The sequence below is a fragment of the Lygodium microphyllum genome, chromosome 12 (assembly GCF_053477565.2).
Source record: "Lygodium microphyllum isolate KBCC chromosome 12, Lygodium_microphyllum_v1.1.10, whole genome shotgun sequence".
NCBI lineage: Eukaryota > Viridiplantae > Streptophyta > Polypodiopsida > Schizaeales > Lygodiaceae > Lygodium > Lygodium microphyllum.
The window spans coordinates 6059494-6079384 of NC_141146.1; the positions used below are offsets into that span (position 1 = coordinate 6059494).

The 19891-nt window shown below is 38.3% G+C and overlaps 1 pseudogene; it reads right to left on the reverse strand.

Moving 5' to 3' along the window:
* Nucleotides 1-15208: 15208 nt before the first annotated feature.
* LOC148027422 (subtilisin-like protease SBT1.7) overlaps nucleotides 15209-19891 on the reverse strand; it is a 45557-nt pseudogene continuing 40874 nt past the window's right edge.

Genomic DNA, 19891 nt, shown 5'->3' on the forward strand with positions numbered 1-19891 from the left:
CATAGTAGTGTCCAACAACAACCATTGCACGTGCAGCCAAAACATTACCCCAATTATCTTGCCATGCCCATCCAATTCTAGTCTTTATAGCCATGCATTTGATGACAAAGAAGTCTACACCTTCCTTATCTCCCATAGATAACACATCACTTAGGAAATTTGGGTGCCCTGTATATAAGGGTGCATTCCCCTCATCCTCCTCAATCTCATCACAATTGCTTGCTGTAACTGCACAATACTACAATATTCCTAGCTTGATATGTATCATGCCCATCACCCATCCATGCATTCATCACAAAATCACGACCATGAATGACATTCTATGGTAAGCGTGTCACTGGCAAAGTATCCATTCACTGAACGCATCAAGCAAGACTTGAATATTTGCTTGCAATCCCAAGTGTTGTCTCTAGATACCTTCCCTTGATCTCCCAGAAAACCCTTTACACATCATTGAAAGTGAACGTACTCTTCAAGAAAGCAACACAATTAGCTGCACATTTAAGGGTGCAACCATTTGGTTTCAACTGCTCATGTTTGAGGGTTTGTTTTATCACCACATATGCACCATCATATTCTTCCTTTTGAACATGGGAAAATCCAGAGTATTTCTAGTCTAGTGATGTTGAAAAATCTAGCCACAAAGTAGAATGGGTGTCGTGCCTTAAATTGAGCTACACAATCATCTAACCATACCTAATGATGTTTGAGTTGGTATCCTTGATCCTTCAACAACCAACTATCATGAAGAAGCAAACAATGCTAGAAAAACACTCTATCATGTGTTTCATCATTAGAAATATAAAAGTGGTATGTCTTTTTCACATCCTTGTTCATAGCGACATAGTTAATGTGTACCAATATGGGGACCTAGTCACTATGCCAATGCATGGGGACTAAATCTCATTTTGCTTATTGAAAGTATAGTTCTCTGAAAAATCAATCACCAAAACAACCACATCATTAAGGAACCCTGTTAAGCAGTCTTTAAATTGTTGTGCTTGCCACATGTAGATAAATTCATGCACAATGAAGCTTTGAATCTTGTTTTCCTAGAAACTTCATGTGCACAAACTTGAGGTATTTCTTGTGCCCCTTGCACCATTATTGTCTACCTCATGGTCTCTTCTTGTGTGCCTTGCACAATCTTTTCTAGTCTGCCTCTTGAACACTCTTCAAATACCTTCATAGGTAGTAACAATGATGTATTCCCCTCCTCATTTAGACACAAATGGAGCTTTCTAGTTCCACAGTCAAAGCATGTACCAAAAATGCATTTTTTGTTGTGGAATGCGGAATCCCTTTTTTTGTTGCAAAGCAAAGACTCCCACGGTTGGGTCACACCACTATATACCTAATCACTTGCTATGCAAGGAGAACTATCATGGATCTTGGAACACACTAGGCAAGCACAACTACACCTTATGTCATGAATTTTCTTGTGCATGTAATTGAGGGCTTCCTTGACATAAAGCATCTAGACATGGGTAGCACAACAACATGCATCTCTGTTCTTTAATTTCCTTATGAATAAAGGCTTTAATCCCTTGAACTTTCTTTGGGAAATCTGGACATGGGGATTGATTGATTTGAATCTTTTAAAAATCTTTGACTATAGCAAAAAATGAAAACAACTTTAAGCCATAAGAAAATAGACCTTTGAGATAAAACACACCATCCGTATTTTAAAGTGCTTTAACTTTCAAGAAATAACTTTGTGAGAGTAGAAAAAGTAAACGCAAACTAAATGTGGAGTACATGTAATCATAAAAGTTCTTCCAACATAAAAATAGCTTTTTCCTTCCAACAAAAGACTTTGATTGAGTAGAAAGTGTGAATATAAAGAGAATGTATAGTGCATGTAATCTTCGAAGTGCTTCCAACTAAAAAAAGTACTCGTGGCTTCCAAACTAAGCACTTTATATGATCAAAAAGTGATAATACAAAGTGAATGTAGAGTATAAGCTCAAATGTGCTTTATATAGAAAAAAATGCTTGTGCCTTCCAAAAAATCACCTTGTATGAGTAGAAAATACTCATATAAGTCAAGGTACAAATGCAAGTAATCCTAAAAGTGCTTGTTCTATGTTCTATGGAACATTGGATGACTTTCAAAACTTTTGGCCAATTGTAATATTAAATATGTTGACAAACACAAGAAATCCCTTTGTCTTGTGTGAAGCTATTTGCAATGAGGGAAGTAAATTTTGTTATGAAAAACAAATTTAGAAGAGAAAATAGCTATTTTATATGGAAGTTCTTTGCCTCCTCCAAAAGGACAACTTCTTTTGTAAGAAGTGCTAACACACAGAAAATCTAAAGTTATAACAGTCTTAAGAGTGCTATTGTATCCACAAGTGCTTTCCAATATAGAGGAATTTACCTTTGAAGAACACCACTATTTCAATGTGCCTCTTACCAACATTGAGAGACTTTAGGAAGTGCTTTTAATAACTACTACTACAAGATAAAAAAAGCCAATGAGTGTGCGATATGCACTTGAGGCTCATCAATCAAGTGAATAGGATGTGTGACAGCTACTAGTCATCCAATTATCTTTTGGCAAACATCCTTTTTATTGGGCAATACTTGCATCTTTGGACTCCAAAACTTGAACACCATGTCTTTTATTTCATTTTCAATGATGTAACTATGAGGTGGTCTTCTATGGCATGTCTCCAAATTCAAAAATCCATCATCGTCCAACTGCAATCATGATTTGGCTGCAAGCAAATTTTGTTAGTGTACACCCAAATCTTTAGCTATCTTTGTTATGCTTACAGGTCTATGTACTCCACTATTACATACAAGTCCACCATTGAGCATGCCCAATAGCATCAATCACTTTCGGAAGAGTTCATTATTTGATCTTGGTATTTTTACTTGCGATAGTGTGCTGTGAATGTTAATAAGAAATCCTTGATCAAACTTTGCTTTGTCATACTATAATTCCCTAAATTTAGGATGTTGTAGGAGCTCCTTAAATATCTATTTTTTTGTATCCATGTCCATGCCCTCCTAACCTAGCTCTTTGCCATATCTTTTGCATATCTTCTTCTTCAACTTGTGCATCAGTGAACATTGATTCAACTCTCATATTCTTTAACTTCTCTTGACGTTCTTTTTGCTTTGTAGCCCAGTATTCTCTCATTACTCTCAAGCCTTCATATTGACTGCCGAAAATTAGACCAATGGATAGCTCCCCTTGACTATGTGAATTTTTCTCATTATGTTTTTTATCTCCTTGTGCAAGTGAGGCTAATGGAACACTTGCATATCATACTTGGAATGTAAAAAATATTGAGGATGCATGCTAGGGTGGATCACTAATGAGTAAGTAGAAAATCATAATGAGACATAAGTAATGAAAAAAGAGAACAATTGATCTTACTCAAGCATAATGCAAGTAGAACTGAATGAGAGTGATTGATTGAATGAGTGAGGGGATGATTGCCCTTTATAGGCTTATAGTAGGGTGGTATTGGTAGGTGGAAAGAGGTGGAAAGGGACCATGATATTCACCAACTATGGTTTTAATAAACCATGCATACATGACCTAATCTAAGGCTTTATTTGTAGTGTGATCCTTTGCCTTGCTATTCACTACAAAGAGGCTATAGGGTGGATGTGATTGCGCATTTATCAATACCCCTCCTCAATCACAACCAAGAAAAGCACTGAGTATATAGAGGCTATCATGAGTAGAACCTTGTTAAATATAGACATGGAAAATCAACCATATAAAGCTAGAGGCTATCACAAGGCCTCACTAAAGGTGTAGGGGCTATAGTGCAAAGATTACATGAGGAGTATAAGAGCTTATGGTAAGAACATTAGGAAAGTACATATACAAAACCTAAAAAAGTCTAATATTACTAGAGTACAAGAGACTTATCATCATTCTTATCGATTTTTTATCCCATATTATTAAGAGTGCAGCTTCCCTTCGATTTTTCTCTTGACCACTTGTAATTGACCACAAGCCTTTCTTCATCAAGATGAGTTTGATCCTTATCTACCATGTGTGGAACCCGACACCTTTGAATCAGCTTAGAGGTGAGTATTTGCCCATTTTGATAGCAGGGGATGGCTAAAATTTGATCGGCAAAAGAGGTGAAATCAAATGTGTCAAAGGACACAAGAAGCATTATAGTTAAATAACACTATGTGAGTATCAAGATATACTAGCTTAGTTGAAATTGATGATGGATCCTTCCTTGTTGATTTAATGTGGTAGTTCTATTGGAAATTGAATCTGGGGGAGTAGAGCAGAGAATTGATGACCTGATTGAGCCAAAGGGGAGTGAGAGAATGAAGAGATATTGGACCTTGATTTTAATAGCTATGGCTTCCTCTTTTAGGGTTTCTATGGAGTGACTGTCCTTTTGCTCGCAGAAGTAGGTCAAGGAGTGAGCCATTTGACACAATATTTGATGGGGAAGAAGCTGAAGTATGATGCTTCGAAAGCCCTATGGTCTTCATCAGCATTATTGTGTGTGCAAGCCGAGTGGATAATACAATAAGAATAGGCATAGAGAATAATAGTGGGCAAGAATAAGCATAATGCTGGAGCAGTGAGTGGACAATGTCACACCATGAGCTGCTAGCCTGGAGCACCTAGAGTAGAGAAGGATACCCTCAGAAGAAAGCACAAGCTGAAATTGCATGATTGGAGAGATCTAGATCCTCAAAGAAGACAAGTAGACATCTATGAATGTAGGTGAGAAAATCATGGAGAGAATGAGGGAACCAAAATTCAACCTATGATGACTTGTTTGACTTATTGATGAGTCTAGTTAGTGATTAGCACTAAGACCTGCTCTCATCATTTGAAAAATTGAGTATGCATGCTAGGGATCACTAGTGAGCAAGTAGACAATCATAATGAGACATAAGTAATGAAAAAAGAGAACAATTGATATTACTCAAGCATAATGCAAGGACAAATGAATGAGAATGATTAATTGAATGAGTGCCTTCTATAGGCTTACAATAGGTGGTATTGGTAGGTGGAAAAAGGTGGAAAGGGGCCATGGTATTCACCAATCATGGTTTTAATAAACCATGCATACATGACCTAGTCTAAGGCTTCTGACAACCTTTCAATCTACACAAGTAGAAAATTAGTGGGGAAGTAAATCCGAAATTTGATTGCAAAGGAGTGGTAAGAAAATTTGGTTTGGTAGGGAATGGGCACAAGAAGCCTTCAGCATGATAGTGATGTAGTCAGAATCCATTAACAAGATTCACCTTGTAAATCGATCCAATGGAATGAGTTAGTGCTAAAATCATGACAAACCTAGAAAGGATTGCTCCATCAGAACTTGAGCTTGCTTTGAAGCTTGCCCATTTAAGTATTAAAGACTAGGACAAGCTAGCCCTTTTGGAACAATGGTTTCTTTGATAATTGAATATGGTAATATAGCTGGCCCATGATAACCACAAAATGCTAGCTTGAGAGAACTAGTTTGTAGGAAACCCATCATTTTTTCATATCATGAGCACAAAAGGTTTGGTGGCTTAGGTTTTGATGCCTTTTTTTAGCATCATAGGCTTGAGATTTGGGAAACTTTGATCTCCAATATCCTTATATCCTTACTGCATATAAAAGAAAAAATATTTAGAGAAGGGGCAAAAATTTCCTTGGCCTCTTCCATCTCTACTATGCCCACTACGGTCAGTGTTGGGTTGCTAGTACTCCTAATTCGTATAAGCAACAATCATCATAGAAACTAGATTGTCCTGGAGGGTTGTCCAATTGGCTAGAGGGGTTTGCTTTGTACCTTGCCATCCTCTGAGACGGGCCATTTGGTACCTATCATTGTACCAGTAAACACAATATTAGTGAGTTTGGGAATCTCCCAATTCTCATTTTTTGAATACTAAAAATGTGGCACCCGAATAACATGCCCATAAGTTTCTCAAAACCATATGATGTGACCTATCATTGGAAAGCACTTGAAAAATGGAATCTATTAATCTATAGAGTGCTTGATTTGGAGTTATAGTGTTCAGGTTATGACAAATCCAAATATTTGACCATGTGTCCCAAACTTATGGGAAATTCCCATATTCCCCAATATGTAGTACTCAGTGTTATGAGTAGCCATATTGCAAATACTACATCATCTTTGGTTTAAGCTGCATTTAGCTTGAAAATGCTGGGGATTGTTACACTATGTGCACCAGATATTTTTTACCTCATTTTTCTTGGTACTTTTTGATGTTTTCTTGTCTTTGTCCTTCTTATCCTTAGTTAGCTATTTTTTCTCCTCCTCTTTAGAGTCATATTCTTCATTGTTGGATTCTTTCTCTAGCTCACAATCAGATGTGGAATCACTATTGTCATCATTTTCATGCTTTGGAGTGAACTTATTGTATTTCTTTCCTTTTCTTGAATTTTCTTTGGACAAAAATTGCTCTAACCTAAGAACTTTCTTATAGAATGGATCAATACCATTATTTGATAAATCATCAAAAGAAAATGCTTTCTAAATAGGTTTATTAAAACCTTAAACATAGAGTGTATTCAACATTTCATCTTCTGGTTGAGCATTGCGGTCAATTCTACTATTAAGAATGGTGAACTTGGTGGTATACACCTCAATGGATCGATCTCCTTAATTAAGGTGGTGGATTATTTTAAGTTTTTGTATATTTTTTTGGTTAGAAAGTTGGAACCAAACACGAAAAGCAGTGAGTGTATTATTCCATGCTAGCCAACCTTGTTTTTCCACTAGCCAATAGGTCGCAGCCTTTTTCCACATCAAAGACTCGAATACGGCAACCTTGTGATGCTCATTGACTTGGCTAGGAAAGTTGACCATGTATTCAACATCAAATTGACAGATAAAGGCATTTGGATCCTCATTCGAAGATCCAAAGAACTTCAAAAAGGAGATGCTGGGAGGATGAGCCATTGGAGTGGAAAGTGAGAGTGGAGTAGGGGGTATTGAGGGGACACTAACTAGGTTGAGCAAAGCCAAGAAATGACTTGTGAGGCTTAGTGGGATAATGGGAGCAATTAGGGGAAGTGCAGATTTGCTACCAATTAGAGGAGTAGAATGCAAATGGTGCCCTCAGAACTGTGGAGAAGATTGTTGCACATGGGATACATCATCGCTGAGGATCAACGAAGCCTGAGGAGATGGTATCATTTGGCACTTTTTAGACTTGGATCATCATGCTTGACCTAGATCCAAAACTACTATTGAGCGGGCTGTGAGAATGTGTATGCATTCATCTTAGCCTATAGTAGAACGATGATTGTGGTCACCATGTATAATTGGATCCAAGCACTATCACCACAAAAGATAGTGCAGTCCTACTCAGAACCAACATAGGTGGACACCAATATCATACTCTATGGTCAACATGTGAGGTTTAGAGCTCGACATAGTCACAACAATGAAGTCAAATACTTAAGTATATTTAATTGATCAAACCCAAATGTATATTTCTATATGAAAAGAAAAACATAATTGTCTCAGCGAACACAGAAAGTAATAACGACATAGTACTTAGGGAACAACTGGTGAGGGATCACAGAACCCTCATGATGAATAGAAGTCAGATGATGAGGAATACAAGACAATGGTAGTACTATTGCCAAATGTTGTGACTAAGGACAAAACAAAAACTATATTTGCTACTAAATGGCACTTAGGATGCAAGAAATCCAAGGACTCTGACCAAAGGGACTCGTGAAAGGTCTAATAGTCGAGCATGGAAGTCCTTTGTCTTCAAATCCTAATTTCCCTTGGATACTTCATCCTTGAATTCATGGAATCTGCAACTCTTGATCTCCTCGCTCCCTTCCTTATATAGCTTGCTACCTACTACGACATTCTCTCTACCCATGTGCCGTGTGAGATGGTCTTCATTGCTCTTGCAGTAGTCCGCTCATTAGTATGTCATTTGCAGCTCCTAGCTTTAAAGACCGATACTACTGTCATCTTTAACAATGGGTTCACCTTTGTTTCTTGAGGCAAATTTTTCATTTTCTGGTGGCTAAGAAGTGGGTTTGGAGGGATGCTTCACTATTTTTTATGAGAGAAATAATAGCCTCAAATTTTAGCACCAAAACGTATAAAGAAAGTGATTCTACATCGGCAAAACATTTCATTATATGCAAAATTTGTAGCATGTATACCTTTGTAAATTGCTTGGTGTCACATTTATCTTTTGTGGAGGAAGTTGTGTCTTCTTCCTCCTTGTGGAGCAAGCACTTCTCTTTATAGCTTATCTCATTGTCTTTACTACAATTTCCATGACTTTTACACTTCTAGCTTGTCCTCCCTCAAAAAGTTTTGGTTGAGTTATGCCAATTTTTGGGCATCCTTTGATAGGTTGCATTCTTACAAAAAGGTGGGCCCCTTTAGACACCTCCCAAATTTTCAAGCAAGATGGCTATGTGTAAAGCTGTTGTGCTAAATAAGGCTTTAAGTGTGAGTTAAGAAAGTCTCATATAGTTTGTATTAATTGCATAGATGTTTCCCCCATTAATCTTCAATGTAGTTCCAATTCAACATTCTTACACATGTCTTAGTTAAAAGACAATAAATGTGACTAACCAACCTTCCAAATTGAACTAGCACTACTAGTCTATTAGCTCTATTTTTTCACCATTTCAATCAAAGATAAAACTCTAATATAAGAACTCTAACTAAATCCTAACCTTTATCAATACTCTAACTCAACCCTTTATAATAATTAATTAATAAATTAGATTTAAGCCATATTATCAACATCAAAATCCACACTATTTTTTCAACACATTTTGAAAAATAAATATACTATAGTCTCATTTCAAATGATTAAGAAATTTCATCACTATTTTTACTTATCAATTTTCATTCATTTTAAAGAAAATTAAAATTATTTAAATATTTACTTAGATTCATATTAATTAAACTAATTTAATTAAAATATTCTCATCATGAACATATTGTCCACATCAAGTTATTGTCAATAAGTGGACTGGGGAGAGAGAAAGAGGAGAGACAAGACTACAGAAGAGAGAGAAGGAGAAGTGTGGAAGTGAGAGAAAGAGAGTGACGAGGAGAGAGAAATACTAGAAATGGAGAGAGAAATATTGGAAAGAAGAAGAGAGATGGCTTGAAGTCATGAAAGGACAGGAGAAGCTAGAGAGGAAGGACAAAGATGTATTATTGTGCAAAAACTGGTTACATGTACACGTGTCCTTTGCCCTTTTATATGCCCCTAATTCAATTCTTTACATTCCATCCCCACTCAGATGTTATTTGTCCTCAAAATTAAATTAGAACTTATTACAAATTGCCAAGTGGTGGAAAGGGGTAGGGTACTCTGCATGGACTAAAAACAAAATGGCCTAATCTTCAAGGATTCACAAGACAAGTACAAATAGAGGGTTGAGAATCAAGTACAAAGCATTGAAAACCATTGGGAAATATAAAAATGAAGTCTTGGACCAAAAGGTTGCCATTAAGAGTTCCTCCTAGATGAAGACTCTGTGCTATCCACTGCAGACTTTGCTGTACTAAATCTGTAATAACTTTGGAATGATTGATTTAAATTAGACATGCTATAGCTCCAAACAAAGCTCTCATTAAGTTCTGTTAGCCCATATGCCTCACACATCTCTATCATTAATTCATCATTAATTCTGGTCCAAAATAGAGATCTATTCTGCAACAGTGAAGCAAAGCCCACTAGTTAAGCATAATAGTTGTCTCAAAATTCTTGAAGGTAAGGACATCATTCCCAAAGTAATGTTGGTCCATGTAGAGAGTTAAGTTCATCCATTAACCTCCCGGATCAAAAGGAAATGTAATATCCCATCCATGCATCATGATCACCAAATCAGAGATATCATCACTCATGAAATAATAGACATGTACGAATGAATCCACAAAAGCATAAGCAACCAAATCAAATAGAAGCCCATGGTCATAACAACTGAATCAAAGAGAAGCCCATGGTCATGGTGTTTAACAACTGGATCTTTGTAGGCTGCAACTATAAACCCTTTATTTTCCTCTAGATCATCATCAAAATGGTCTTCAACATGATTGTATTTATCCTCTTCATCCGAATATTCAAGTACCACAAATATCCTTGCATTCTTTAATCTGCAGATGTCTTGATGCATCAGTTCAGCACATCTATAGCATAACCCTTGAGCATGCAACTCTCTGATATGATCACTGGTTAATTGCTGAGCTTTATGGGTTGCAAAACCAATATTATCCACATCATCACTATATAGATCATCATAATCAAACTGTTGTCCATGGTACTCATGAGAAGCATATGGCTGAGAAGTACATGAAAGCTGCTTGTGGTCATTTTACTATCCATATAGGTATCAGTGTCCATGAGAGAGTGATTGGCTATACTCATTTCTATATATATTTAGCAATGATTGCAATAAGTCTTGTTGAACTACTGCATCAGCCATGACAATTGATACAACCAACATATACTTGTCACGTACATTTGCTAAACGCTCTTGCAAAACAAATTACCATAAAGATTGATGAGAGCTTCAAAGATGAATGGCTATACCAAGTGATCCACATGAGATGTCAAAAGTTTGACAAGTGCTCGTTCTATCCGGATAGCATCTATCACTTCAGCTGCCATCATGGTCGCATCAAAATGCATAAGTGCATATGCCAACACATCAATTATGTCAAGCATGTGAGAAACTGACTTGCTGAATTCCAATGCTCTTATGATGCTCATAATATTGCTACTCGATGCCATTCGGCTCCTATAAGACACTTCAGAGTCAATATTGCCTTGTGGTACATGATAGGGATCAAAACCATGTGAGCAATACCGCTGAAGCATCTCTTGCATCATAAACCATGGTAGTTGATAAAGTTTTGCTACCATGGTTACTAGAATTCTAACCAATAGTAACTGTTGCCACTACTGCCCTGGTAGATATCTTGAGTGATGTCCTCAGAAAAAGTTGTACCTTGTGGTGTTGGTAAATATAAGCTAGTTTCTCAATCTTCTTCCTTAGATCAACACAAAGAAGTGTAGGCTTTGAAGACTTGAGTAACTGAGCTTGCTGCTATTTAGGGAAACTCAACTTAAACAATCTGCCCAATTCTCAATAGCAATAGAACTGCTCATAGTATACTATAGAATTGCCATAGTTTCTGCTTTCTGCAATAAAAGCTTGGAGACTCTTCCCAATTCTTAACAACATGCCATTTCTCATGTGGAATTTCAGCTATGTAAATTCCCAAAGTTGGGATACCATTACAGTTGGCATATTCACAGTGACCATTGCTCCATTGAATGGGCACTTAGCTCTAATTACAAGGAGCTTAGGATCCTAGACCTTTCTTACACAGAAATCAACAACATTGACTTGGCATCTATCAAGAACCTCAGACACTTGGAATCTCTGAGCTTGGTTACTTGCCAAAGCATTGGTGTTGAAGGCTTGGCACACCTCAACATGGCTGCAAATCATTACAGATGCTGGATATATCCAAAAAATTCAGAAGTTGGAAGGCCTACAATCAATTAGGCTTGATGGCTATGATGTTGGTGTAGCTAACTTGTCATTTCTTGGAGGAGGTTGCAAAGCATTGAAAGAATTGAGCCTGAGCAAATGCAGAGGTGTCACAAATATTGGCTTACTTGCTACCCTTGTAACATCTCAGATATGCTAGAATTATAGGGGATGTCTCAAAATTAGTGTCAACCCCCCAAAATTGCCCATGACACACAGATGCTTTGAACTACAAACTGCAAATTTAATATGTGCTACATTACACCTAGTAGCACCAAAATCTTTTGCCTAAGTTCTGGCAGCTACACTTAGTGGCCCAATTTGGCCTCGTCCAAACAAAATAAGGATGTTTAGATAGCTTAAAGCTGTAGAGAAGCATACTCACTGATCTCACGACTTCTGTGCAAGAGCATCGGCATACATTTAGCCAACTCTAAACAAATCATCACCCTTCTTTATCTTTCCTAGGTAGATGATTAATCACATCTAGAAATTTCCTGCCCCAACAGTTGACACCCTCAACATTTGATTCTTGTCAAAATATGATTCCTTGAATTGATTTCAATGGCATAGACATTCAATTCCTTGAAACTCTACTCAAGCATCCACTCTTTCAGTACAGTAGACTTTCTGCATTAACTACAGAAAGTATGTCAGCTCTGATGGCAAAAGTTTGAAGATGCCTTCTTCTTCAAGAGTATGGGAACCTCAAATCTTTTCATGATGTTGTCATATCAGGTGCATGATTCTCATGCATAGAAAGTCCAAAAGTCATAAAGGTTTCTCAATTTTTTCTTGATTGGCAAATAGCGAGTATCTTTGATAACTCTATCTATGAGGTTGGACTTCCAAGATCAGTCTCACAGGTTCACTATTTGAATGTTGTGAAGATGTTAGAACTCTTTGTGAGTATAAACTTGCCTACATAGCAGCATGTAACCAAAAGCAATGTGTTGGGTGTGAGATCCACCTCCCCAAGTTGTAGCTCCAACATTGCCTATGCAAACCAATGTTAAACGCCACTAAAGCTGATTTAGTGAGCCAATATGATTGGTAGCTCTTGATTGGGAATCCTGTGCAGACTTGCTTGTGTTGTTGAACATAGACTTATTATTATTATTCAACTGGCCTCTCTCTAGCACCTAACCTTGAGGCATTTTTCAGATTTCTGTAGAAGCAGCTAGACCTTATGTTGAGGATTTTTTTTTTAATTATTCCAATTGTAGTCTACTTCTGTAACATTTGACTGTCCTTGGCATCATGTGAAAAGACCACACACAAGGAACTTTAGACACAAGACTAGATAGTAAAAATACAAACATCTAGTAAATGATCTAATTTTCCTAGTTAGTAAGTAGGAATTTTCATCTTCAAACAAGGTTTTTAATTTTACTACATAGAAATGAAGTGATAACTAGTAAAATGACTCTTAGCTCGTAAATGTATGAAAATTTTCTAGTTACCATGTAGGAAATTTTGGATTTAAACTAGGTTTTAATTTTACTAGATAAATGTATATAAAGCTAAAAAAGTAAAATAAATGTCTATATAGCAAAGCAAACAAATAAATTTTAGTTATAGTAAATAATAATGTTTATATAAACAAGCTAAGAAGTTGTTGCAAGCATGTTATGCTAGTGTATTGTACCTCAACCTATGATGTTGTCAAGCATAGGAGAGTTATTAGTGTAGCTTATGTTCTCAATCTCCTCTTGCATGTTTTTCATCTAGAACATACTATTTCCTGTAGAGGCAATGATGGAATAATCTTTCCTTGTAGCCATTGTTTGCACCAAACATAGTTTTGCAATGCAAAAGGGGAGGATGTATAGAATTGTAGAGTGATGTAATACGTATGGAGATTTTATAACAATATCATAAGAAATATGAAAAATTATTAGAACACAAACTTGTCAATTCAATTCTTGCATATCCATCTATTAATATTCTCATGCATGGTTTATGTTTGATATCTTGATAATCATGCATTTGCATGTACTTTCATTTATAAAAATTGTACATGCACATGGTATGTATTGCAAGAGAGAGATATTTTATATGAATTGAAAAATGTAAAACTTAGGTGAGAATCTTGATCACTGCAAGGCATAAACTTTTAAATACAAGACACACACATGCACATCATCTCAGTCCTTCATTTCTTTGCATGTGGATGATTAAATATGCATGTGCATGCATGTTCTCCTTCTTTTATGAAAATTGAATATTTTTATGCTTGTGTAAAACTTAAGATAACCTCATAAGTGAGCCTATTCAATGCTATCAAATGCAATAGATTTACTAAATTAACTTCCTCAATCACTCACACACACACACACACACACTCTCTCTCTCTCTCTCTCTCTCTCTCTCTCTCTCTCTCTCTCTCTCTCTCTCTCTCTCTCTCTCTCTCTCTCTCTCTCTCTCTCTCTCTCTCTCTCTCTCTCTCTCTCTCTCTCTCTCTCTCTCTCTCTCTCTCTCTCTCTCTCTCTCTCTCTCAACATAATCAAAATACATTAGAAATGAAATGTTCACACATTTTTTAATCAATGTCAATTGTTCTCAACTAGACTTCAATAATTGTCATAGTACTCATGTTTAAGTGGAGCAAAATATCAATAAAGGAGGATTTTCTTATGCAAATCAAGTCTTGTCTTGAATTTATCCATGCTATCATACAATTTGAAGCCATTCTTGATCCATCTTGCTTTGCGATGCTTATCTTAGAACTTCTCAGGATATATAAGATCCAATAGACACTAGATGTTGGAAACGGGTCTATTAGAGATGTAGACTCTATTAGATATGTAAATAAATCCACGAGTCTTGGTAGCTAATATTATCACTGATGAGACAAAACATTTTTAATTTAAAGAATCTTGAGTGTTACCAAGATCCCTTTAAGTCTTCCAATTTTGATGAGACATCGAAAATCTCTACAAGACTTGCATTTGGAATGATGATGATTGACAAAGTCTACTCATTGTACTCACAGAGATAATTGATGCGGTGTACGCACCAAAAAGCACCAAGAGTTGAGTCATCGAAGGCCGGGGGGGGGGGGGATTTTATAACAAATTGGTGATGCTATCAATATGATCATGTGACTTATCTTTTTCTAGAATTCTTCAAAAACGAAATAGAGAAATAAATATTGACAAACTCAAATTTTTTTTAAAAAGTTCTCATCCTACCATTGAAACACTAACCTTAATATATTCTCCCTCTAACGTTTTGGAACTCCCACCTTCTCTTCTTTTCCCCTTTTTTCATTCCGCAACATAGGAGTCCGTACTCTGTGAGCTGAGTGGAGGTACACAGATTTCATGATAGAGAAAGAAAAGATGGTCACAGAATATTGCAGCATCGATCACCATCACTAAGTTCCAGTCCATGTACAATTATATTTTTGCAATGTCTTATAAGCTTCTTTCATGCATCAATACGTTTTTGCTAAGGCTTATCAGGCCTGTTAAGCCTCAGTAATTACTTCTGATACGGGGGTCTCCTGCACTAGTACTTCTTTCTTGTGCTTGTATAGACACTGGCTTACAGACACTTTTTGGGATGTCATAGTAATAGTAGCCCTCTGAGTAGTTTCTCCCCTTCAGTCTTGAGAAGTACACTATCTTGCGATAGAGCAATGTTGCCAGTTACATCTACACGAATCTCAAGACCTTCCATGTAGTAGATCTACTTTGGGATGGTGCCTGAAAAATTGTTATTCGATAAGTCTAGAAGCTGAATTTTGTCAAGCTTCGGTATCCAAGAAGGTAAAGATCCAGTGAGTCTGTTATAACCTAAACTGAGCACTCTGAGATTCTCAAATTGAGCCCCGGAATCTAGTAAAGTTCCCTGAAACTGATTGTGGCGTATATCCAGAACTACCAGGCTAGTGTAATTGGCAAAGGATGCTGGAAGAGCTCTTGTCATGCTGTTGTATGCAAGCGAGAGTGTGTGCAAATGCCTGAGTGAGCCGAATGCAGTTGGGAACTCTCCATACAAAGAATTATTCCCAAGCTTCAACCATTCTAACTTGGTGCAATCAGCCAAGACTGCAGCTATTGTTCACATACATAGTCCTCGATGCTACTTGTGTCCTTTGAAGGGAAGTAGCTTAGACAGTTGTATCAAAACTTTGAAAGTTATTGGGGTGTATAATGATTATGAATCACAGAAAACTCTCCATTACGGAATCGTATTGCCCACTACTATAAAAGGACTTCCTATACTATAATGCTTCCAGAATAAGCAAGAGGGCTGAACAGTTTGCAGAAGGTTAACAAAATAAGTTTGGCCTCATGTGATGAAAGCCCATGGTGGACACAAGGTACTCTATACTCGGTCAAGTTAAAAAGAAAGGCCTGCTAAATAGTTACACATAAAGTCCTAGATGGCGCAGATTTGCACGAATTCTGTTACAAACTCAAACGAGCATCTTCTGAAGTAGGAGAATCGCCTATCAAGCATCTAGACCAGAATTACACATCATGCTGTAGAGACCATTTTGGACTACACATTCTAATCTGAGCTCAGGAATTATTGTTCATGAAGCCTAATAAGACATGGATCTTTAGGGCTAACCAGAGGATGGACAATTGTACAGATCACCAAGTTGGCCATTGATTGTGATGGCATCTGAGATATTGTGAGCCCCACCCTAGGCTAAAGCCTAAGTGATAGCATCCTCCACATTAGCATTCCACCATTCACCTGTCAGTATTAAATAAGCAGAAACCGAGGGAACCGTTAATTACACATGAAAACTCTATAGATGAACCAGAAAACAATTGTGGCCGTATGCAAGATTAGTTGTAGCTTTGAACTTTTGGAAAACATAGCTAGCTCTTCACATAGCTCAACATTCAGAGATTAACTAAATAGTTTAGAGCTATTAAGAAGGGTTGTGAAGGGATTTGCACTCTTAACATGTGGTGATTCTTATTTGAAAAACTAGCTACAATGACAGTAATAATGACATGTGGGTAAAGAATGGCCAGTAGAGGTGATTAAAAATTTCTCAAGGCTACACTTGAGTCTTGTCCCTTCTTGTTTCATGTGTGTACTGTCAAGGTCAGGAAACATGTCACCTGCAGCATGTATTGTCAAGGTTGTATCAACAGATTTCATTCATATAGACCTCCACCATGGTGAGGAAACATGTCACCTGCAGCATGTATTGTCAAGGTTGTATGAACAGATTTCATTCATATAGCAGCTGCATTTCTTAGGCAATCGAGCAGCCAGCACAGTCTCAGCATTGTCTACAAAACACACAGCTATGCCTGGTCCAAGCCACCTTGTTACAACTTGTATCAGCTTTAAACACCTACAAATAGCTAGAAACTATCCACTAGTAACACCTTGCTTATTTTGCCTTTCTCACTTGCCATACTTCACCCAGGCTCCAAGTTTTAGTACCTAAGGTGACATAACCTCAACCTAAGTCTTATGCATTGCTAAACACCAATCACACTTCTCCCAAATGACATGAAAAGAGTGATGATACAACTAGAGCTGATTCAATTTTACAATTAGCTGCTTCATGTTGCTTCTTGAGAGCCCTTGCTTCAATCTCATCTTTGGAGAAGAGAGTATTGTCCCAGTCTCGTATGATCTGGAATAAAGTACATTCAAGGGGGGTTATCATGCACCAACTGTAGCATCCTGGATCACTGCTAAGGCAAAGGAAGATGTAATGATCATACTAGGTGAAAGTTAAAGCTCTATATAGACTTACACTTCTCATAGAGCTGCTGTGGGATTGGATGCTATGTCCAACAATCTGAGACACTAAAAGTTACTGATAGTGTTTGTTTTATTTGACCACAAGTGGCTGGCAGAACATGACTGTTTGCAATAAGCTCTTCACCATTTGTTTGAGCATTTGCGAGGATCATGCCTGCTCCTCTGGCTTGCTTCACCACGATCCCCTTTGCAGCACGAGGATCAAGGCCTCTGTCATAGACTACAATCTTACCCTTGACAAGGTCTGGCATTAGTGAATCCATCCTGCACAAATTGGCCTCTCCATTGCTGTTTGGTTGGCCTGCATTGCCTGCATAAATTAAGGGCACTTGCATGATTTTTGCACACAAAAGAACCTTCATCAATTGGTATAAATGCAGAAGCTTGTTATACCAGCCCAGAAGAGATGCACAAGCTATGTTTTGCATCCATTCAGGCATACTCAAGAAAGTTGAAGTTTCAGCAGGATGTGTACCTGCTCATTGGCCAAATCATGGACTTGATACAATGAAACTCCTGTGTAGGTAGCTCCAGTACCAAGCTCTACAGTGGCTGGAAAATCACGATCAAGTGTGCTTGCACTTATAGTAAGCAGCCATGGGGAAATGTTTGTGACTAACTCTAGGTTTGGGCCTCCATTTCCAGTTGAGCCAACTACAAGGACCCAATGCTGCCAACAGGTCAGAACTGAAACAACCCCCTTTCCAATAGACCTTGTACATGGCAACTCGGGCCCTGGTAGCAATGCCCCATGCTGTTCCTGGTGCAGAACCAAGCAAGCTTGCCTAGGGGACATGGTTTCCTGCAGCGGTGGAGGCAGTGTGGGTTCCATGACCTTCATCATCTCTAGCAGATTTCGACTCCAAGGTCTCATTTATGGGTCCTACTGCAGACTCATATCCATTGTAGAATGCACGTGCACCTATAAGCTTGCCATTACAGTGGGAAGGAGAGAAGTTAGCTCCAGCCTCACATTCACCCTTCCATTTGATGGGAACAAGGCCAAGGGCCTCATCCTCAAAGCTTTTCCTTTCAGGCCAAATTCCCGAAACCATGATTCTAATTATCACATCATCACCATAGCCAGAGACCGGCCAGAGCCCATAAGAAGTGTTAAGGCCCATGAATTGTGGCGTCCTAGTAGTATGCAATTGAGTGGTAAAATCTTCAGAGACTGCGATCGAGTACACCGTTCAAATTTTCTAGAGCCTGAGCTTGGGTAGGGCTGAGCTTGGCTGAAAAGCCATGGAACACATACTGGACTCAAGATTGCACTGCAAAAGCTCCACAAACTTAGATGGGCTGTAGAGCAATTGCAGCGGTGACTATGCCCCCAGCATAGCCACGTAGCCCTCGATGTAGTCATTGCTCCCAATTGAAACATAGAACAGAGACCTGGAGATGAGGTGATGTGCTTGTTGCTGGATTCCCAAATTTGAGGTCAGCACTTGCTTGACGCGGAGCTGAAGAAAGAGACCTGTTCATGCAAAGGTATGTGCTGCACTTGCTTGACGAAGCTGAAGAAAGAGACCTGTTCATGCAAAGGTATGTGTCGGAGCTGAAGAAAGAGACCTGTTCATGCAAAGATATGTGATGTCCCTGCATTCAACACAGGTGGACACGTGCGTGCATGCATGCATACTCAAGAATAGAGCATTATATTACATCTCTAGCATCAGAAAAAGCTCTTCTTTGGCTTCAAGGATAGTGTTATGAGACATGTGAAAGGGTTACAAAATCTTCGTCTCTCTAATTTCAAGGACAGCATGTGAATAGGTATGAAAAAGCTCTTCCTTGGCTTCAAGGATGTAGCTATGAGGAATGTGAATAGGTAGCTACTCCAATTATAATAGGTAGCATATACCTGTTTGAATATAGTGTTTGCCATAGAGATGACAAAGACTTGTTTGGCATACAGAAAGGGACTTTCCAGATAAAATCCAAGGATTGGAAAGGAGTTTGAGGACTCACAAAAGTGCTACCCATGGAGTTGAGTATGCCTGAGGAAGGTGAAGCAAAGGCAACTCCCTTTAGGAAATTATCACCTGCTGACAGGTAAGGAAGGGGGAATGGCAGTCCAGCCAAAGAAGCTGCCACGAAAATAGGAAAGCCAAAGAAGCTGATAGGTAAGGAAGGGAGAATGGCGTGGGCGAGGGTGGAGAGCTTGTTGTTGTTGCCCGAGTTGGTGAGGGAGTCCCCAAAGATGAAGTGGCAAGGAATTTGCATGCATCTTTGTTGCCAACCTGGTAAATCTTGGTGTTGGCTATATTAGTAGACCAGGTGTGGGCTGGCGCATCACCCTGGCTGGTGCAGGTGTCCCTTCATTAATGCTGATGCTTGGAGGGCTGCTCCTTGTTGAGACCCCGATCAGCTTGATAGAGAGAGGTAGACTACAGCAAGGCATGGCTATCCTTCAGAAGGCGCGGGGCACGAAGAATGTGGAGGAGGAGTTCTAGGAAGTGGTGAAGTCGAGTGATGTAGCAAAATCCATGAAGGAGGACCCTTACAAACTCCTGCTGCAGTGCCGAAACAGGCCACAGTTGATCATATCTGTGATGGTCTCACTATTCCAACAATTTACAGGCATCAATGCTGTCATGTTTTAATTGCCATGGTCTAGCACTGGCT